The sequence below is a fragment of the Astatotilapia calliptera genome, chromosome 13 (assembly GCF_964374335.1).
Source record: "Astatotilapia calliptera chromosome 13, fAstCal68.1, whole genome shotgun sequence".
Classification (NCBI taxonomy): domain Eukaryota; kingdom Metazoa; phylum Chordata; class Actinopteri; order Cichliformes; family Cichlidae; genus Astatotilapia; species Astatotilapia calliptera.
In genome coordinates, this window is record NC_137434.1 from 10,141,291 (window position 1) to 10,160,987 (window position 19,697).

A 19,697-nucleotide genomic window follows, 5' to 3' on the forward strand; every position below is an offset into this window, starting at 1 on the left:
GGGGCAGCTCTGCTGCTCCAGGACGACTTACTGTTATTGATGGAACCATGAATTCTGCTCTCTGTCAGTAAATCCTGAAGGAGAATGTCCCCCATTAGTTTGTGCCTCAAAACTCAAGCACATCCAAAACACACCAGTAAATCCACCTCTGAATGCTTATAAAATAACAACAGGAAAGTTTTGTTATGTCCCAGTCAAAGTCCAGACTTTAATCAGATTGAGATGCTGTGGTACAACCTTAAACAAGCTCTTCATAGTCGGAAACCCTCCAGTGTGACTGAATTAAAATAACACTGCAATGGTGAGTTGATTGTGTTGATTCTTGCTGCCACTCTGCTCATTATTTAAATACCAAAAATGAAAATCTTTGGTAATTATTATATACCAAGTGCTTCTGCAAGAACAATCAGAGTTAAATGAGAGACATTTACTAGTTCAGTTTCTTATACACCTTTTCATTATTTCAACCCTCTAGTACAGAATTAATGACCTTTCTCCTGCTGTTCCAAGTCACACGTAGCTGACTGATATTGCAATCAATCAGATTAAAATGAACAAAAGAAAAAAATGGAAGAAAAAAAATGTTAAACTGTATTTCATGGGTTAAAAATGAGTGAAAACATTTAGGAAAGTTTCTAAAATTGAGCCACATGGAGTGTGCTTTTTTATCTCTGACATTCAACATGAATCCATCAGAAGTACACGTAGCATCACAGTTCCTCCTCCTCAGGACAGCAGCAGGTTAACAATAGTTACAAAGTGACGACCTACACCGGGAAACTGATTTGAATAGTTAGATTTTAAAATCATGATTTCACATTTCATTTCCAAATCCAATACAAACTTCCCTGAAATAGCCGGGAATCATGATGTGACCTCTTCCATATATTAACTTTGCACGTTAACAGTTACCCAACATAATATTACACAGTACATCAAATCATTTCATTAAGCAGATGCAACAAGACAGATTTGTAAAGGCTCCTGTGACTTTTGAAACTTTTCTCTTGTGACTATCAGACAGTTTGATTTTCCTGGCGAGATGCTTTTTGTGTGCTGAATATCTGAGTCCACTCTTCAAGCTCTGCCTTCACGGCGCTGGCATCAGGTCGGTCTTCTGGTTTCTCAGACAGCAATGAGTTAATAATTTGCTTCTGTTTAAAAACAAGAAAAAACACAGTGTATGTGTAATGTCTTGTGCAGTGAAACCTCTGATAAATAATAAATATATTTAAAAAATGCATATGTTGTGTCCAGACAACTCAGCAATCAAAGAGGACCTTTTATAACTGAGTAAACCACTTAATGTAAGTTTTATCACTACTCTGCTGATGACCATCCTGTCAAAATGTAAGCATAGTATGAATATGGTAATTTACCTCTTTGGTAAAAGTCACTGAAAACTCTTCAGGGAACCTCTGCCTTCTGACGCCAGGCCAAATCTGGTGTTAATGAAGTGATTAAAGAAGAAAGAGGACGTTAGTTTATACAATAATTGTTCCAATTACACTTGTTTGAAGAATGAAAATATTTAAAACACACAAAAAAGCTGTGCCAGAAGAAACAACCTACAGGTACCTAGTTATTGGTATATAATAACTCCATGCATATGCACAATTGTTAACATGACTGCAGTGAATCTCACCTTTGCTCTTTCATAGCCAGTAGAAAGTTTCCAAAGGAGTTCAAAGAATATCAGCCCCAAAGCAAACATGTCCACTTTTCTGTCGTACTTCCTCTCAGTCTTCTGTGATAGACAAACAGACAAAGGACAAATGTATCTGATGTCATATTTTTCTCAATCACTGTGCTAAATGTTACAGTTATGCTTGAATTCAACAAATCTTTTCATCTTTCAGTTTAATTGCTTAAATTTGAGGGTCAAATAAAATTCTGCGGGAAGAAAAGCTGATGATTTTACAGCTTTCACCACTAAAGAGAGGTGAGACTGAGCTTTAAGTGTGAAAGGCTCACATGTAGTACTTAGGCCATTTATAAAATCCTATTTGTTAACCAATGAAACACAAGAAGTAAACATTATTGTCAGTATAGACCATCTCACTTGTTCAGGAGCCATGTAAGATGGAGTTCCTTTGCACACTGTTCTCTCTTCATCATCATCATCACTGGTGACCAGACCAAAGTCCCCAATCTTCACTTCTCCTTCCACTCCAAACATGATGTTTGCAGGCTTTGCATTCAAAAGAAGAACATGAGGTATGTTTGAGCAAAATTATCAAAGAGGTATATTTATGTTTATTTATTTGATCATTTCTAGGGACCAAAAAATTAGCAAAGATGTTGCACAATCTATTGTTTGATAGTTTCATGAATGCCCTTACAGCAGATTTAAAAATAGTCAACAAAAGTCTGTTATGTGTCTCAGGGCGCCTAAAGACCCTTGTCATAGTAAACCAGAGGACACATTAAGGGGTCACACACTTGAAGTACCTTCTAATTTCAGCAGAACAATTTTATTTTGTCTTGAAATTCGCTGCATTGTCTCACCTTAAGGTCTCTGTGGATGTGGTTCTTGGAGTGAATATACTCGACTCCACAAACTATTTCTTGAGCAATTCTCAGACTTTCTTCTCTTCGCTTGGAGTCTTGTTCACTCTCTTTATTCTTCTCATCAATCCAGTCTCTCAGTGTGTTTTTGGCACATAACTCCATCTGAATATACAGGAACTTTGTCTCGGGGTTATCTGCAGTGCTAAAAATGTAAAAAAAAGAAAAGAAAAGGAAAAAGTGATGTAAATATTTAACTTTAACCTTTTAACAAAAAGTTAATATATAAAAGTAGGTCCACAGGACTCACTGTGAAGAGGCGTAACTGTCATAACTGTCTCTAAGGTCCCACTCGTATCCAGTATCCTGCATCCAGAACGTGTAATATCTAACAATGTTACGGTGGAAGAGGTCTGATAATGTTCTCACCTCTCGAAGAGATTTTCTGAAACACAATAAGAAAAGTGTCAGTACAGAAAGTGCACAAGTACTGTACATATAACACTGAATGCTGGAATCCTACTGTGGCATACTTAACTCTTTATAGCAGCCGACCTTCACAGCATATTCTATCTTCAACTGTTTATGTCTTACTTTGTAAACAGAACCAAAGGCCCCCTTACCAAGATGCTCCAAGGGTTCAAATTCTAAAGTAAACCTGTGGACAGCAACAACACATTTATGCAACAATGTAACGTAATGATCAAATACAGAAAGCTCTTATAAACTTCAGAAATCAAAATCCTAGATGGCAGCATGTCTGTGTGTGTGCTGACTGATTTCGATGTTTCTGAAAACTACCAGTGATTTTGGCAGGTTTTTCTACACGGCACGGTTACTTGACACTTACCCTTGACTAATAATTAAAAATCCTGCATTGAACTGATAATTAGACTGTGGTCATTAGATTGCTGCTGAAGCTAAAAAGTTCTCCAAGTTGACCTCAAGCTATGTCAAGCTGTAGCTCCATAAGAAACAACTGTTTCCAATTCGGATGTTTCCTTCTAAAGGAAGGATAAATCCTCCTTTCTCATACAAAAAAGGTAGACTTGCATAAATGACCACAGGGGTCTGTGCAACAGTGACTTTTTGGCCATGATGCCTCCTCACCTTCTGGAATTGGACTGGCAAAATGCCTGACGGGCCCAAAACCCAACACGAAAGAATACATAAATGATATTGCTCCTTTCCGACCTGCGTTTGCTACTTTTGTGGATCTGTAGTTAACGCCATCACAAAGGCTGAGACTCCTTTTCAGTGCTCTTAAATTGTAATACCGTATGAAATGGATCATGTACAGCTAATGGGACTCAGACCATTGAGTCATTCAGCAGTAGACTTTTACACCCACAGTGTAGGAATGAGTGCTACCGCAGGTCATTCTTACCAGCAGCTGTCAGACTCTATAACACAGTTTAACATCCTTTTGATTATCTTACTCATCAGTTTGTTTGTTCATTGCACATTTTATACATATCTCCGTACAATTTTTTCTATATATATTTCTGTACATTATATACGATCTTCAGTTGATTATGTATATAGGACCACTTTGTGTCTTCCTTTTATATTTTATATTTCCCCCTGCTATAAAAGCTGTGTAACACCCAAATTTATCATCCGTGGGATAATAAAGGTCTATTCTATTACCTATCCCCATACTATTCTCCTCTGTGGACTTGACCCGTATGATTTGTGTCATGGTCCTTCAGGAGAATTTTACTTTTCTTTCACACAGATGCCATGATTTTATCATAGATTTAAATAATAAAAAATAATGTCCTAGAAAATCTTTTAAGCAGAGGTGCTCAACTGCTCTGTTACTTGTTATTTCTGGGAATGTTAAACCAAATACTGGCCCCAATTTTAGTGAAAGGTTTAACACTCCTCTGGATTTTAAATCTAGATAAGGCCTCACTTGAATCTACATAGCTTATGTTCCAAATAAGTTTGCTTCATGTGTGGACACATTCTACTGATGCTAATGTTAATGTTTAACCTGAAACCTTGTTAAACCAATGCATTACCAATAGTGTTATCAATAGAGATTGCGATATTTGTCAAACACAAATTCTATGTAAATTTTGCCTCTCTCTGAGTAAGCAATTTCAGGTTTTGATAGTTTAAAAAAATCTACATTAGTTGTTGATTAGTATAAAACACCCTCAGCTGTCAACGGTGTGCTAACCTCTTTAATGAAGTGCTAATCTAAATTCAGTCTTCAGGAAATATTTCTCATGAGGGACTTCAACTGGAACTGACTGCAACTCTCTAAATCTCTTTAAAATTGTTGAAAGTGTCCAGAAAAATCTTTAAAATCTTTCATCAATTGAATTATTTTAATCCAAGTTATATTATGATCATAGCATTATAAAAGCTTTTCAGTGAATGATTTAGTGCAAAGATGGGGTTAGAAAAACTCTGTCTTTTCCTTTTCTTTTTCATGAGACAGTTTTACTGTGGAAAAGAAGTGCTTTGTCCTTAGTCCTCATCACAAATAGAAATATATGCCTTAAACTGTGATCCGGTGCACATCAACCTTTCAACTACTCACTACTACAAGTCATTCTGAGAGCAAAGCACTTTTAGCCAGCCAGCTTTAGGTTGCTCTGTATCATCCGTGTGGTACGCTGGAGCCACTATCAGGGACAAACAGAGACTGCAGCGTGTTGTGCGCTCTGCTGAGAAGGTGATTGGCTGCAGACTCCCATCTCTGCAGGACCTGTACACCTCCAGGACACTGGGGCGTGCAGCTCGGATCTCAGCTGACCCTTCTCACCCTGGACACAGTCTGTTTGACCTGCTCCCCTCAGGCAGGAGGCTCCGGTCCATTCGCACCAGAACCTCTCGCCATAAGAACAGTTTCTTCCCCTCTGCTGTTGGACACATGAACAATAACCGTATGACTGTTCGCACCACAAACACATGACACTGCACTGTCATGTGCTTTTAATTCTTTTAATTCTTATTTTTATTTTCATGTCTATTTAAGCATTTATGACAGTATGTTTGCACTGAAGCACCGCTGTCATGGTCCTGGGCCATGTTGGCCCAGTATTCTTAGTTTTCATGTATTTTTGTATTTTGTTCCTTGTGTGTTTTCCCCTTGTGACTTTTATTCCCTGTGTGCCCCTCTATGTATCTGTGAGCCCTCGTCTCCCCTCCTTGTGTTTTATTCTATGTTTTCCCCAGCCCGTTATGTCTGCGTTCTCCCCGTGCTCTCTCTCCTCCTGTTTGAACCTCTGTACTTCCTGTTTTACTTTGCCCGTCTCCCGTTAGTGTTGCGTTCACTCCTGCCGTGTCTTGTTATGATTATCAGTGTCACCTGTGTTCCCCGTGTGCTCCCACTTCCCTCGTTAATCCTCTGTGTATTTATGTCTGCGTCTCCCTCAGTTCTGTGTCGCGTTCTCCCTCATGCTGTGTGTGATTCCCCCTGTGTTTCCTGGTGAGCTTTATGTTAGTTTTTCCCAGTTTAGTTTTGTATCTCCTATTATCTTTTTGTCAGCAATAAAGCTGCTTTTTGAGTTCATCCCCTGAGTCTGTGAGTTTTGCGATTGGGTCCTCATCCTGCCTGCCACACAGCCGAGCCATGACAACCGCAGCAATTTCCTAATGTTGTAAACCTGCTCAACATTTGGCAATAAAACCCTTCTGATTACTGATTCTGATTCCTGATCAGTCTTTGTGATGGTAATCTATTCCTTATATTTACCTTTCAGCTAGGTTTAAGAGTTCTTAAAATAAATAGTCAGTCATAGGAATGATTTATTAGTTTGTTTGTTTTTTATCACTATGTAAAGTGTATTTAATTATAAGTTTGCTGTGAGTTGCAAATGAACCCCAGTCAATGAATTGCAAATTAAAATGGACAAAAGGCAGGGAGAGGTACTGATAACCTCGCAAGAGTTTTTCTAAGCAGATGTTCACAACAAATATGTTGGAGCCCAACTGATACTCTCATTGGCCAATTTGTTTTTTGAAAAACTGCAGGTACTGATAACATCTGTGATTAGGCTAAGATTTACAGGTATCAGCTGAGCTCTGTTTTTCTTCTTCTATTTGTTCTTTTGATGAGGTACTAATTATATACATAATATTGATTCTTACTGAGAGCAACGCCACTAGCTATTTGCTGGTATGTTTTTTCCCTTTTCTTCAAATGTATCTTTCTTTGTAGATTCATAAAGTTTTGTATGAATAAAACACGTTACAAACTGGTTTGAATGAGTGGTTATCTCGAATGGCCTTTGTTATGGATTCAAGTTAAGATTAGACTTTCATTTTCTTCTTTTCCTTTGTTTTGGTGGTTTTAAAACAAAAGCATTGAAAAAAAAATCAACTGGATTTTTTTAAACGGCACTGACTTGAATTTAATTAATTTCCCTGCATGATCTGTTAACTTGAAAAACAAAATAAAAGCCAAAGCAGATCATTGTCTAATGGAGATTTAAAATAATATCAATAACCCCTTTAAAATTTGAAGGACTGGTCTAGACCTCACCCACATATAGACAAAGACTAAAATCACATTTCTGGCAAGGCTGACATGTTTGGTTCCTTTAACGAGCATCTGATGTCCACAAAACCCTCAAAGTTTTAGGTTCTAGGAAATCAAGAGGTCCAGATAATTTGAAACTTTTCTTTTTTGGTACATAACAGGCAACATTGTGAAGCTATTTTTAGTGATCTAAATGAGGTATTTGACACCATTTATTATGAAATTTTAAAGTAAAGACTTGTCAGTGCAGTGTTGTTAGAAAAAACTGAATGGTTTCAAAGTTATTTATCTTGCAACTATCAGTGTGTAAGGATAGAATAAATCACTTGCTACCTCCCTTAATGTAACAAAAGAACTGATGGAAGGTTAAAGTGCTACTGTTATTAATTTTATATATAAACAATCTGGGTTATAATATCACTACAGCAAGAACTGTACAGACTGAGTAAGTATCTGAAAGTCCTATTAATCTTTTGAGGCAAGAAATAGACTTGTTGTTTTCACCTTTATGTTTGTACTTGATTATGGGGATTTGATTTACAGTATATAGAATGCTCAGAATGCTTGATTCTGTCTATCATGGAGCAGCGAGGGAGATTTAAGACCATAGTCTAAACCAGCTTGTGGGGATAGGTTAATTGGATAATCCAAATTGTCACTAGGTGTGAATGTGCGAATGAATGTGAGTGCGAATGGTTGTCTGTCCCTGTGTGTTGGCCCTGCGACAGACTGGCGACCTGTCCAGGGTGTACCCTGCCTCTTGCCCTATTACAGCTGGGATAGGCTCCAGCGCCCCCCGCGACCCTGAAAAGGATATGCGGAAGCCGATGGATGGATGGATTTAAAGCTTTCTCTCAGGACATAATACAACAAAAACATGAGTTAAATCAGAATAGCAGTTTCTTAGTACTATTTCTTTTTCCTTATTTAAAATACCGTGATACAGTTGGCATCTCATTCTGGCCATTTCCCACGTTCTTGTCTTTGGCATCCTCCTTAAAGAATAAAAAGCATACATCGATTAAAAGGATAAAATTTGCTCTGATCAGCTGTATACTCTTTAAGAACTAGGGCATACAACCACATCTAGTAATATCAGTAAGTTTATCCCTCCAAGCTGGTCCTTTTAATTACTTGTAAAGAACAGATTGTCTGTTGGAACCTTTAATCAACTATATCTGATGAGACAAAGTAAAGATAAAAATATAAGCACCTTGCTTGACTGCTCCTGAAGAACAAACCAGGCCTGTCGCGCTGCACTTTGTTTGGCTTCTTTGATACTCTTCCCCTTCCCCACAGGATATTGCTTGTTGTTAATCCGTAATTTGTAGAAAAATCTGAGATGCAAAGAAGTTGAACAGTACATTAACAGTTTACTGAACATCAGTCATGAGCATCCAGTGTCTGCAGTGTGTATTCAGAGTCCAGTACGTCAGGCATACTCACTGACTCAAGTCCTCACTTTGTTGACCTGATCCATCGCTGTGATTCTCATCTGCAGTCTTGAAAAATATAAAAAGTACAATTTTAATGTGGTTATATTAAAATGTTTATGTTTTAGGATTATGATCAAGCTAGAATGGCATGGACTGAACTATAACTTACATCTGTAGTTTTGTTGCCATTTATTATGTCGTATACGAGCTTGGCTGCTTCCTCCTTAGCTTCTCTTGCCGTTTTCCCAGAGACTGCTGGGTACTCCTTATCACCAACCATGAAGCTACACCACCTAATGCCATAAAATAACATTTATTTAATCTATTTTACATGAGCACAGAATAGCTATAATTGAGAAACAGTCAGGAGGCTTACGGGATAGCATTATTTGGTCCAGGCCTTGTTGTCTCCATAGGCTTTATAGTCAACCTGTTTCTCTGGCCATGTTCATTGAGCCAGCATATGAAGTTGATATCTGTCTCAGCTGGTGTAGAAGCTTCTGCTGCATTTTCTGTCTGTTAAGGTTAAAAAACAAACAAACACCATGGGCACATGCACCACTTATTTTTCTCCAACATGCTAAAGTTAAATAAACGTACCAAGTCCTGACATTTACCATCCAGCAGGCACCTCAGAGCATTTTCAGCTGCTTTAAGCTTTGCATCTTTTTTGGTCTTCCCCACACCTTTGGGGTAGTCTTTACCATCTATGATCACCTTCTGGCTAAATCTGTAGAGGAAATGACCTGTTAGGGTTAGGTTGCAAGAAATAACTTGAATTTTCTCCTTCCACTTTTAACCTCTGGGAGGCAATATTTCTTTATGATGAAACTTGAGATGTAAATTGCGTGTATATGCAATATATATATAGTAAGACATCCTATATATACAGCAACAGACAAGCAGGTGCAGTTTTAAAACGGGTTTCCAGTGCTTTGCTGGGCTCTTTATAATAACATGACTATTCAACTAGTTAGAAATAAAGATTTGGCAAAGCATAGCGCCATTATAGAGCCTTTGGGCCTAACAGCTATTATTTCCTGTAATTGAAAGACAGATTGAAATTAATTTAAAATATAACTGCAAGGTAATAAAGGCTTACGACTACACCAGTCTGTATTTGATGTCACCATCATTACTTGTGCATTTTTCCGATAAGATACATAAGTCCTCTTCTTAAACTGTACTGATTAGCTTTGACTTACCGTGCTATCAAACACTCATCTCACCCAATACTTCTATTATCGTCGATATATTATAATGCTCAAAGCTCTCAGGTACTACAAATGTACTCACACTTTATTATGGTCTGGGCCGTCAGAGCCAAGGTACTCATACTTCAGCTTCAAGCGATTTCTCTGCGCATACTCGTTTAGTTCAGCTACGTAGATTGTCTGTTGGCCATCTTTCTTCACTTCAACATATGAATGGGAACGTTTGGTTTTCTGACAATAGCGGTTGAAAAGACTTTTGAAATCTGTCTCTGTAAAGCTGGTGTCCTCAGAGCTAGGAACCGTCTGAACTGAAGCTTCTGCTGCATTGTTTCTCTGTCAAGATACCAAGAAATACATCAGAGAGACAATTGCCCCAGGTTGGTTTTTCATTTCTCTCAAGCATGGTCTAGTTAGGCAAAAATAAACCAATTCTTCACTCGCTTTGAGGCACAGAGCTACACCCCTGCGCAGAAGACTCTCTCTCCGCCCCTGCACAGAAGACTCCCCCCTCCAACAACTGGGTGGTGACACTATCCCCAGACAGTATGAGGAGATCCCTTGGCGGGATCAATACCCACAAAGCCCCTGGTCCTGGTAACATCCCTGGACAAGCACTGAGAGACTGTGCTGCAGAACTCACAGATGTCTTCACAGACATCTTTAATACACCACTGAGCCAGGTTGTGGTTGCCTCAAAGCCTCCACCATCATTCCTGTACCAAAGAAGTTGTCTTTAACGACTACCATCCTGTCGCACTCGCCTCCATCAACGAACGTTTGGTTTTCTGACAATAGTGGTTAACAAGGCCTTTGAAATCTGTCTCTGTAAAGCTAAGAACCATCTGAACTGAAGCTGCATTGTTTCTCTGTCAAGATAACAAGAAATGCATCAGAGAGACAATTGCCCCAGGTTGGGTTTTCATTTCTCTCGAGCAAAAATGAACATTATCTTACAGATTCCACTGAATCCCGATGACCAAGCTTAGACGGGCTTTCCAGAGCATTTTTTGTTGCATTTTGCTTTGCTTCCTTCTTGGTCTTCCCCTCACCACTGGGGTAGGCTTTACCATCTGTGACTGGACTCGGGTTGAATCTGTAAAGACATGAGAGCTTTGTTATATACTGCTCAAATAAAGTATAGGAACAACTAGTTAGAAATAAAGATTTGGCAAAGCATAGCGCCATTATAGAGCCTTTGGGCCTAACAGCTATTATTTCCTGTAATTGAAAGACAGATTGAAATTAATTTAAAATATAACTGCAAGGTAATAAAGGCTTACGACTACACCAGTCTGTATTTGATGTCACCATCATTACTTGTGCATTTTTCCGATAAGATACATAAGTCCTCTTCTTAAACTGTACTGATTAGCTTTGACTTACCGTGCTATCAAACACTCATCTCACCCAATACTTCTATTATCGTCGATATATTATAATGCTCAAAGCTCTCAGGTACTACAAATGTACTCACACTTTATTATGGTCTGGGCCGTCAGAGCCAAGGTACTCATACTTCAGCTTCAAGCGATTTCTCTGCGCATACTCGTTTAGTTCAGCTACGTAGATTGTCTGTTGGCCATCTTTCTTCACTTCAACATATGAATGGGAACGTTTGGTTTTCTGACAATAGCGGTTGAAAAGACTTTTGAAATCTGTCTCTGTAAAGCTGGTGTCCTCAGAGCTAGGAACCGTCTGAACTGAAGCTTCTGCTGCATTGTTTCTCTGTCAAGATACCAAGAAATACATCAGAGAGACAATTGCCCCAGGTTGGTTTTTCATTTCTCTCAAGCATGGTCTAGTTAGGCAAAAATAAACCAATTCTTCGCTCGCTTTGAGGCACAGAGCTACACCCCTGCGCAGAAGACTCTCTCTCCGCCCCTGCACAGAAGACTCCCCCCTCCAACAACTGGGTGGTGACACTATCCCCAGACAGTATGAGGAGATCCCTTCTCGGGATCAATACCCACAAAGCCCCTGGTCCTGGTAACATCCCTGGACAAGCACTGAGAGACTGTGCTGCAGAACTCACAGATGTCTTCACAGACATCTTTAATACATCACTGAGCCAGGTTGTGGTTGCCTCAAAGCCTCCACCATCATTCCTGTACCAAAGAAGTTGTCTTTAACGACTACCATCCTGTCGCACTCACCTCCATCAACGAACGTTTGGTTTTCTGACAATAGTGGTTAACAAGGCCTTTGAAATCTGTCTCTGTAAAGCTAAGAACCATCTGAACTGAAGCTGCATTGTTTCTCTGTCAAGATAACAAGAAATGCATCAGAGAGACAATTGCCCCAGGTTGGGTTTTCATTTCTCTCGAGCAAAAATGAACATTATCTTACAGATTCCACTGAATCCCGATGACCAAGCTTAGACGGGCTTTCCAGAGCATTTTTTGTTGCATTTTGCTTTGCTTCCTTCTTGGTCTTCCCCTCACCACTGGGGTAGGCTTTACCATCTGTGACTGGACTCGGGTTGAATCTGTAAAGACATGAGAGCTTTGTTATATACTGCTCAAATAAAGTATAGGAACAATTTGAAAATACACCAGGTCTGAAAGGGGAAAAAACATGCTGCATATTTATACTGATGTGGGCTGGGCAAGGTGTTAAGAACGAGAGGATGCCACATCATTTGATGAAAAAAAAATTATCAACCTACAGAGCGCTGACTTCATAGATATGCAGAAAATTTAAGTGAAAAAATAATGCAGCACGCCAGTGAACTTACTGAAGTTTCACTGCAGCGACTCAAAATGGAACTCAGTAGTTTGTATGCTCTTATGCACGAACAACATCATGCTCCTACAGGCGTTGCACTTACGCCTGTAGTGATGAAGTGCTTTGAGAGACTGGTCTGTCAGCACATCAGGGCCGGTCTGCCTCCCACTCTGGACCCCCACCAATTTGCCTACAGGACAAATCGTTCCACCGAGGACGCTATCACCATAGCGCTCCACACTGCGCTGAGTCACCTGGAGCACCGAGGAAGCTATGTGAGAATGCTCTTTCTGGACTTCAGCTCAGCATTCAATCATATCATCCCGGAGATCCTGGTCCAGAAACTGTCTCACCTGGGACTCTCCACCCCCATCTGCCTCTGGATCAAGGACTTCCTGACAAATAGACCACAGTCTGTCAGACTCGGCCCCCACCGGTCCAGCACCATCACACTCAGCACCGGGTCTCCACAAGGATGTGTTTTGAGTCCCCTCCTGTTTACGCTCTACACATCCGACTGCTCCCCTACCCATCTCTCAAACACCATCATAAAGTTCGCGGATGACACCACAGTGGTTGGACTCATCTCAAGGGGGGATGAGTCGGACTACAGAGATGAGGTCAACAGACTGACTGAGTGGTGTTCAGTTAACAACCTCCAACTGAACACCACGAAAACTAAAGAACTTATCTTGGACTTCAGGAAGGGCAGAGCAGACCCGGCCCCACTTTACATTCACGGGAGCTGTGTGGAGAGGGTACGCTCCATGAGGTTTCTGGGCGTGCAGATATCTGATGACCTCTCCTGGACTGCAAATACTACAGCGGTGGTTAAAAAGGCCCAGCAGCGTCTCCACTTTCTGAGAGTGCTCAGGAGGAACAACCTGGAGGAGAGGCTGCTGGTGACATTTTACAGAGCCACCATAGAGAGCATCCTAACGTACGGCATAACAACATGGTATGCAGGGTGCTCAGCTGCAGACAGGAAAGTACTGCAGAGGGTCATCAACACAGCCCAGAAGATCACTGGCTGCTCTCTGCCCAGCCTGGAGGTCACTGCAAACTCTCGGTACCTCAGCAGAGCTGGCAATATCATCAAGGACCACTCTCACCCCAGCAACCAACTGTTTGAACTATTACCGTCAGGCCGACGGTACAGGTCACATAAAACCAGGACAAACAGATTCAGGGATAGCTTCTTTCCCAGAGCTATCACCGTAGTAAATAAGCACAAAAACAATTGAACCTATTCCATACCGTCACTGTCATTATATTATGCTGCTATTCATACTGTCATTATATTAATGCTGCTATCCTGTATATATTGTACATACTATTGTTTGAGTACTTACGATTGTTTTTTTTTTTTTTACTTTTTATATTTTACATTTATATTTATTATTGAAACTTGCACCAAGGGAGTGGCACTCCAATTTCGTTGTACTCTGTACAATGACAATAAAGGCTATTCTATTCTATTCTATTCTATTCTATTCTATTCTATTCTATTCTATTCTATTCTATTCTATTCTAATGATACAACGGCTGGTGTCCTCCGGGCTCTCCTCTCACATGTGGACTAGGTCACCAGATCTCTGAGCTCCTGGACAGTTTGAGGCTCAACCTGGTAGTAACAGATCGACTGAAACATAATGTCCCAGAGGTGTTCTTTTGCAAGTTTCAGCCTTTGGGAAGCAATATATCTAGTTGTGTGAAAAACTGAATCTCGATTGCATAAATGTTTTGATTCTTTTGGCTGCCCTCACTACAGTAGATCGGCTGCCTCCATCTTCCCCTGTCAGAAACATCTTCTTCTATCACACCAACCCTCTGCATGTCGCCCCTCATTACATCCATGAATCTTCTCTATGGTCTTCCTGTTTTCCTCCTGCCTGTCAATTCGATCTTTAACATCTGTTGTACAGTACAGTGGCTTGCAAAAGTATTCGGCCCCCTTGAACTTTCCAACTTTTTGTCACATTACAGCCACAAACATGAATCAGTTTTATTGGAATTCCATGTGAAAGATCAATACAAAGTGGTGTACACATGAGAAGTGGAACGAATTTATCATAATTCCAAACATTTTTTACAAATAACTTTCAAATTTTCAAATAACTGAAAAGTGGGGTGTGCGTAATTATTCAGCCCCCTGAGTCAATACTTTGTAGAACCACCTTTTGCTGCAGTCACAGCTGCCAGTCCTTTAGGGTCTGTCTCTACCAGCTTTGCACATCCAGAGACTGAAATCCTTGCCCATTCTTCTTTGCAAAACAGCTCCAGCTCAGTCAGATTAGATGGACAGTGTTTGTGAACAGCAGTTTTCAGATCTTGCCAGGGATTCTCAATTGGATTTAGATCTGGACTTTGACTGGGCCATTCTAACACATGGACATGTTTTGTTTTAAACCATTCCATTGTTGCCCTGGCTTTATGTTTAGGGTCGTTGTCCTGCTGGAAGGTGAACCTCCACCCCAGTCTCAAGTCTTTTTCAGACTCCAAGAGGTTTTCTTCCAAGATTGCCCTGTATTTGGCTCCATCCATCTTCCCATCAACTCTGACCAGCTTCCCTGTTCCTGCTGAAGAGAAGCACCCCCAGAGCATGATGCTGCCACCACCATATTTGACAGTGGGGATGGTGTGTTCAGAGCGATGTGCAGTGTTAGTTTTCCGCCACACATAGCGTTTTGCATTTTGCGCAAAAGGTTCCATTTTGGTCTCATCTGACCAGAGCACCTTCTTCCACATGTTTGCTGTGTCCCCCACATGGCTTGTGGCAAACTGCAAACGGGACTTCTTATGGTTTTCTGTTAACAATGGCTTTCCCACCTGAGCTGTAGATCTTTGCAGCTTGTCCAGAGTCACCATGGGCCTCTTGGCTGCATTTCTGATCAGCGCTCTCCTTGTTCGGCCTGTGAGTTTAGGTGGACGGCCTTGTCTTGGTAGGTTTACAGTTGTGCCATACTCCTTCCATTTCTGAATGATCACCTGAACAGTACTCCGTGGGACGTTCAAGGCTTGGGAAATCTTTTTGTAGCCTAAGCCTGCTTTAAATTTCTCAATAACTTTATCCCTGACCTGTCTGGTGTGTTCTTTGGACTTCATGGTGTTGTTGCTCCTATTATTCTCTTAGACAACCTCTGAGGCCGTCACAGAGCAGCTGTATTTGTACTGACATTAGATTAAACACAGGCGCACTCTATTTAGCCATTAGCACTCATCAGGCAATGTCTATGGGCAACTGACTGCACTCAGACCAAAGGGGGCTGAATAATTACGCACACCCCACTTTGCAGTTATTTATTTGTAAAAAATGTTTGGAATCTTGTATGATTTTCGTTCCACTTCTCACGTGTGCACCACTTTGTGTTGGTCTTTCACATGGAATTCCAATAAAATTGATTCATGTTTGTGGCTGTAATATGACAAAATGTGGAAAAGTTCAATGGGGGGCGAATACTTTTGCAAGCCACTGTAGATCCACTATCCTCCTCCTCTGTACATGTTCAAACCATCTCAACCTTGCCCTGTCCCTCTGATTTACTCATTTGATTTACTCATACTGTCCTTTCTGGTCACTTCTAGTGAAAAATCTTTGCATCGGCAAACTTAAATTGGCGGTGCACAAATATCGTGTCTGCTCAGAAAAGGTTCATCCCTGCTGAGTCTTTATGTATTTCCACATGTTAAGGCTCAAAAACGCTTCACCACCCAAGATTAAATTTTGTCTTCTTCTTCCTCCCTGTCTCTGTGACTGCTTTTGAGTCAGCTAGCTTGAGTATGTATAGGTTTCGTTTTCACGTAGCCTACGCGGATTTTCACATTTTATAACAAATGAAACTGAAAGTGAGCACGTACAGGTGTTGTACCTGTCAAATTCAGTTGAAGCATGGTTGAAAAGCAATGTCTGACTTTCATTGGCTAAGATTTATAGAATTTTTATTTATTATTACTTTTGTCAGATTAAAGGTATTTCTGTGACCATTATGAGTTTTTCTTTCTTTGACTGAAGGGTACCAACGATTTTGTCCACGTCTGCATCTGAGAAGTTTATTGAGTGACAGAGAAAATGGATTTTTGAACTTTACTTACCGTTTCTGGGTTACTTTGCTGCCCTGAGTGAGACCACTATTCAGCACCCTTCCTTAATTTTTAAATTTAAAAAGAAAATAGAAAGAAAAATATTGAGTCAGTGGGCAACACCTAAAAAAGGTATTTCAATTGAATTGCTAACTATGTACAGCACAGAGAACTGCAGTAGTAACTAACTCAGTGGTTCTTAACCTTGTTGGAGGTACCGAACCCCACCAGCTTCATATGCGCATTCACTGAACCCCTCTTTAGTGAAAAATAAAATGTGATTTTTTTTACTGGTGCACAAAATGAGCCATGCATGTCATGGCGGAGGCTCTGCCGAACCCCTGAGACTGAGTCACTGAACCCCTAGGGTTCGATCGAACCCAGGTTAAGAACCACTGAACTAACTGTTTTATAACTTTATTTAAGCTCAATAATAAAAAGTAGACAAAGTAAAAACATAACATTGGGTATAGCATGTTTTCTAAGAAAGTCAGTTTATGAAAATGAAATTAAAAGCAAGATGAATTTCTTAGATATCAGAAATCAAAAGTGTGAATTTCTTGATGCAGTTTTTGGAGAGGTGAAGGTAAAACAGGGATAACAGGATAATCTTTTTAGAAATGTTATTATTTAATGTATTAAAAGTTTGGCTGGACAATTAACAAATTAATGGCATGCTATTTATTAAGGGAGTAACTGGGATTGGTGAAAAATAAATAAAACTAGAAATAACCTGCATGGCTTAAACAAAAAACAAACAAAAAAACCTTTAGGACATTTCCTCTAATTCAGGAGAAACGTGAGAAATTTAAAAACATAAACTGACACAACCTGACTCTCAACATGCTTAATAAAATAAACTTGTGTTTATTTTGTTGTTTTCATGTCTTTTTTTCACTTACCATTTATCATCATAATCATCGACCTTGCCACCTTCAGTGCATCATCTGAATAACTCTGTATCATCACATCTACTGTTTTTATCCTGTCTGCATTCTCCAAACGACTCTTTCTGATGGTTGGGAAACGATCTACAGGTTCATTCTGCAGGTAAAAGTGGAAACTTTTCAGCTCTTCCTCTCCCAGATCATCCAGCATTTCCAGGAGTTGTGATGGAACAGACGTCGCCATCATTTATCTGTAAAAAACGAGAGGGCATTTTCATCTGAAAGAACAAGAGAGTATCAGTTGACTGTGGATACAGGAGGAAAGACGGAGTTTTCGTCCCAGTCACTGGACCAGCTCTTTATTCTCTCAAGGATACTTAGGTGTATGTGAGTTTCACCAACCAGTCTACATGTGTTTTGTGGCCTTTTTGCCGCATTGCTGGCAAAAAGTCAGACTATTTCCCAGTGGGTGATTGACTCCATCAGTGTTGCCCTATGTCACTGATTCTCTTCTTAATTTTTATAGACAGAATTTCTAGGTGTAGCCAAGTGGCAGAAGGTTTCCGCTTGGGTGGTCTCAGAATGTCATCTCTGCTTTTCACAGTTAGTGTGGTTCTGTTGGCTTCATCAGGTGGTGGCCTTCACCTCTCATTTGTTATGGAAATGAGATTCAGCACCCAAAATGGTGGAATACCCAATGAGTTACTACCCAAGTGGAGGAATTTAAGTATCTCAAGTCTTGTTTACGAGTGAGGGGAGGATGCAGGAGATTGACAGATGGATTGGTGCTGAGTATTTAAGTGACCCAGCCAGCTGGGAGAAGAGGGAGTGAGAGGATTTTTCCACTCTGTGTTGGTATTCTCAAAAAACCTGAGCACCCTCTCAGAGAGCCAGCTTAGGAGGTTCAGGAACATGATAAGAGCTAAGTTGTTTTGACATAAATACCGCATCCAATTTAAAATACTGCTGCTTACGTTTAAAAATTACCAACAACACAGCACCGAGCTACCTTAATGAACTCCTTAAATCGTATGTTCCTGCCAGAGCATTAAGATCATCTACTCAGTTACTCTCGGTGCAGCCTAGATCTCGGCTGAAGTCTAGAGGTGACCGGGCGTTTGCCCTGGCTGCACCAGAGTTGTGGAATAACCTTCCGATTGTGATCCGGGCATCCGATTCCATCCAATCTTTTAAATCTCGGTTAAAAACCTATTTGTTTAATCTCGCCTTTCCTGCTTGTTAATGCTCGCACCTGACTCTTAGACTTACTCTATTTTTCCTTATATATATATATATATTTTATGGCTTTCGCTTTAATTATGTTTTTATTTGATATGCATTTTATATTACCCCTGTGTATTAGTGGCATTGACCTGTGAGTATATTTGATACTTTGCTAAGGCCTTATAATACTCGTGTTACTTCTCTGTCTCTTATGTTAAGCACTTTGGTATACCGCTGGTTTTTAAATGTGCTCTATAAATAAAGATTGTTGTTGATATGGTTTCAACTGTCTGACTGTCTGACTCACACCTGAAAAATGAGGATGTGCCTCATCTGGGCCTATCAGTGTGGAGCAACTTTGTCTTTGTTTTCAGATTTTCAGAGGCTATTACTCCAGTTTGTTGGCTGATTCTTTGATGCAAATCAAACAGGAACACAATGATTTATAACCCGATTGCAATCAAATACATTACAACTAACGTTTATGTCATTTTATTTTGAAAGGCCTGACAGAAAACAGTTGGACACTGATGTATGTGATTTAATAGTGAGACAATGTTTTCGTTCCAAGAAATAAAAAGGCACCGTTTGTTTATGAAGTAATCAATCAAACACGAGAATAAAATAAAACTGTTTGATTCAAATCAATCAATAATTTATAATCATGTGGATTTGTCTTCAAACACAACAGTGATCAAAGTTTATCCTGAACTAAGAGCTGAACATCTGGTCCAGACATCACAGAAGCAAAGAGTCAAACTGTTAAAGAAGGAAAAAAGCAAACTTACAGTTTCTTCACAAAGGCTGTGTCCCAATCCAGCGACTTCACGCTCTGGAGTAAGCGCAGTTCGTGTACTAGTTACGGCGTGTACCAGGAAGTGCGGAAGTGAGAGGCAGAGGTGTGGACTCGAGTCACATGACTTGGACTCGAGTCAGACTCGAGTCATTAATTTTATGACTTTAGACTTGACTTGAAAAAATGTTCTAAGACTTGTGACTTGACTTGGACTTTTACACCAATGACCTGGGACTTGAATTGGACTTGAACCGGTTTACTTGAAAAGACTTGATATTTCACCCCAAATATAAAATTTAACATGCATATTATATAGAGATTGAAAATGTG

At 40.0% G+C, this 19,697-nt stretch overlaps 1 long non-coding RNA gene and 1 pseudogene across 2 annotated transcripts; both read right to left on the reverse strand.

The window, feature by feature from the left end:
• Window positions 1-178: 178 nt before the first annotated feature.
• LOC145419803 (interferon-induced, double-stranded RNA-activated protein kinase-like) lies at window positions 179-11,795 on the reverse strand (annotated as a pseudogene). The gene is made up of 15 exons (XR_013901140.1): window positions 11,740-11,795; window positions 10,611-10,749; window positions 9,739-9,989; window positions 9,043-9,172; window positions 8,819-8,958; window positions 8,612-8,735; window positions 8,220-8,508; window positions 7,943-8,001; window positions 3,047-3,166; window positions 2,819-2,953; window positions 2,509-2,713; window positions 2,063-2,191; window positions 1,646-1,747; window positions 1,380-1,442; window positions 179-1,154 (listed from the first exon to the last, which is right to left on the reverse strand). The product of XR_013901140.1 is annotated as an interferon-induced, double-stranded RNA-activated protein kinase-like (transcript).
• A 26-nt stretch (window positions 11,796-11,821) lies between these two features.
• On the reverse strand, window positions 11,822-19,450 carry LOC145419662 (uncharacterized). The gene is made up of 4 exons (XR_013900980.1): window positions 19,360-19,450; window positions 17,363-17,598; window positions 16,473-16,524; window positions 11,822-12,141 (listed from the first exon to the last, which is right to left on the reverse strand). It is a non-coding gene; the product is annotated as an uncharacterized LOC145419662 (long non-coding RNA).
• Window positions 19,451-19,697: the final 247 nt, after the last annotated feature.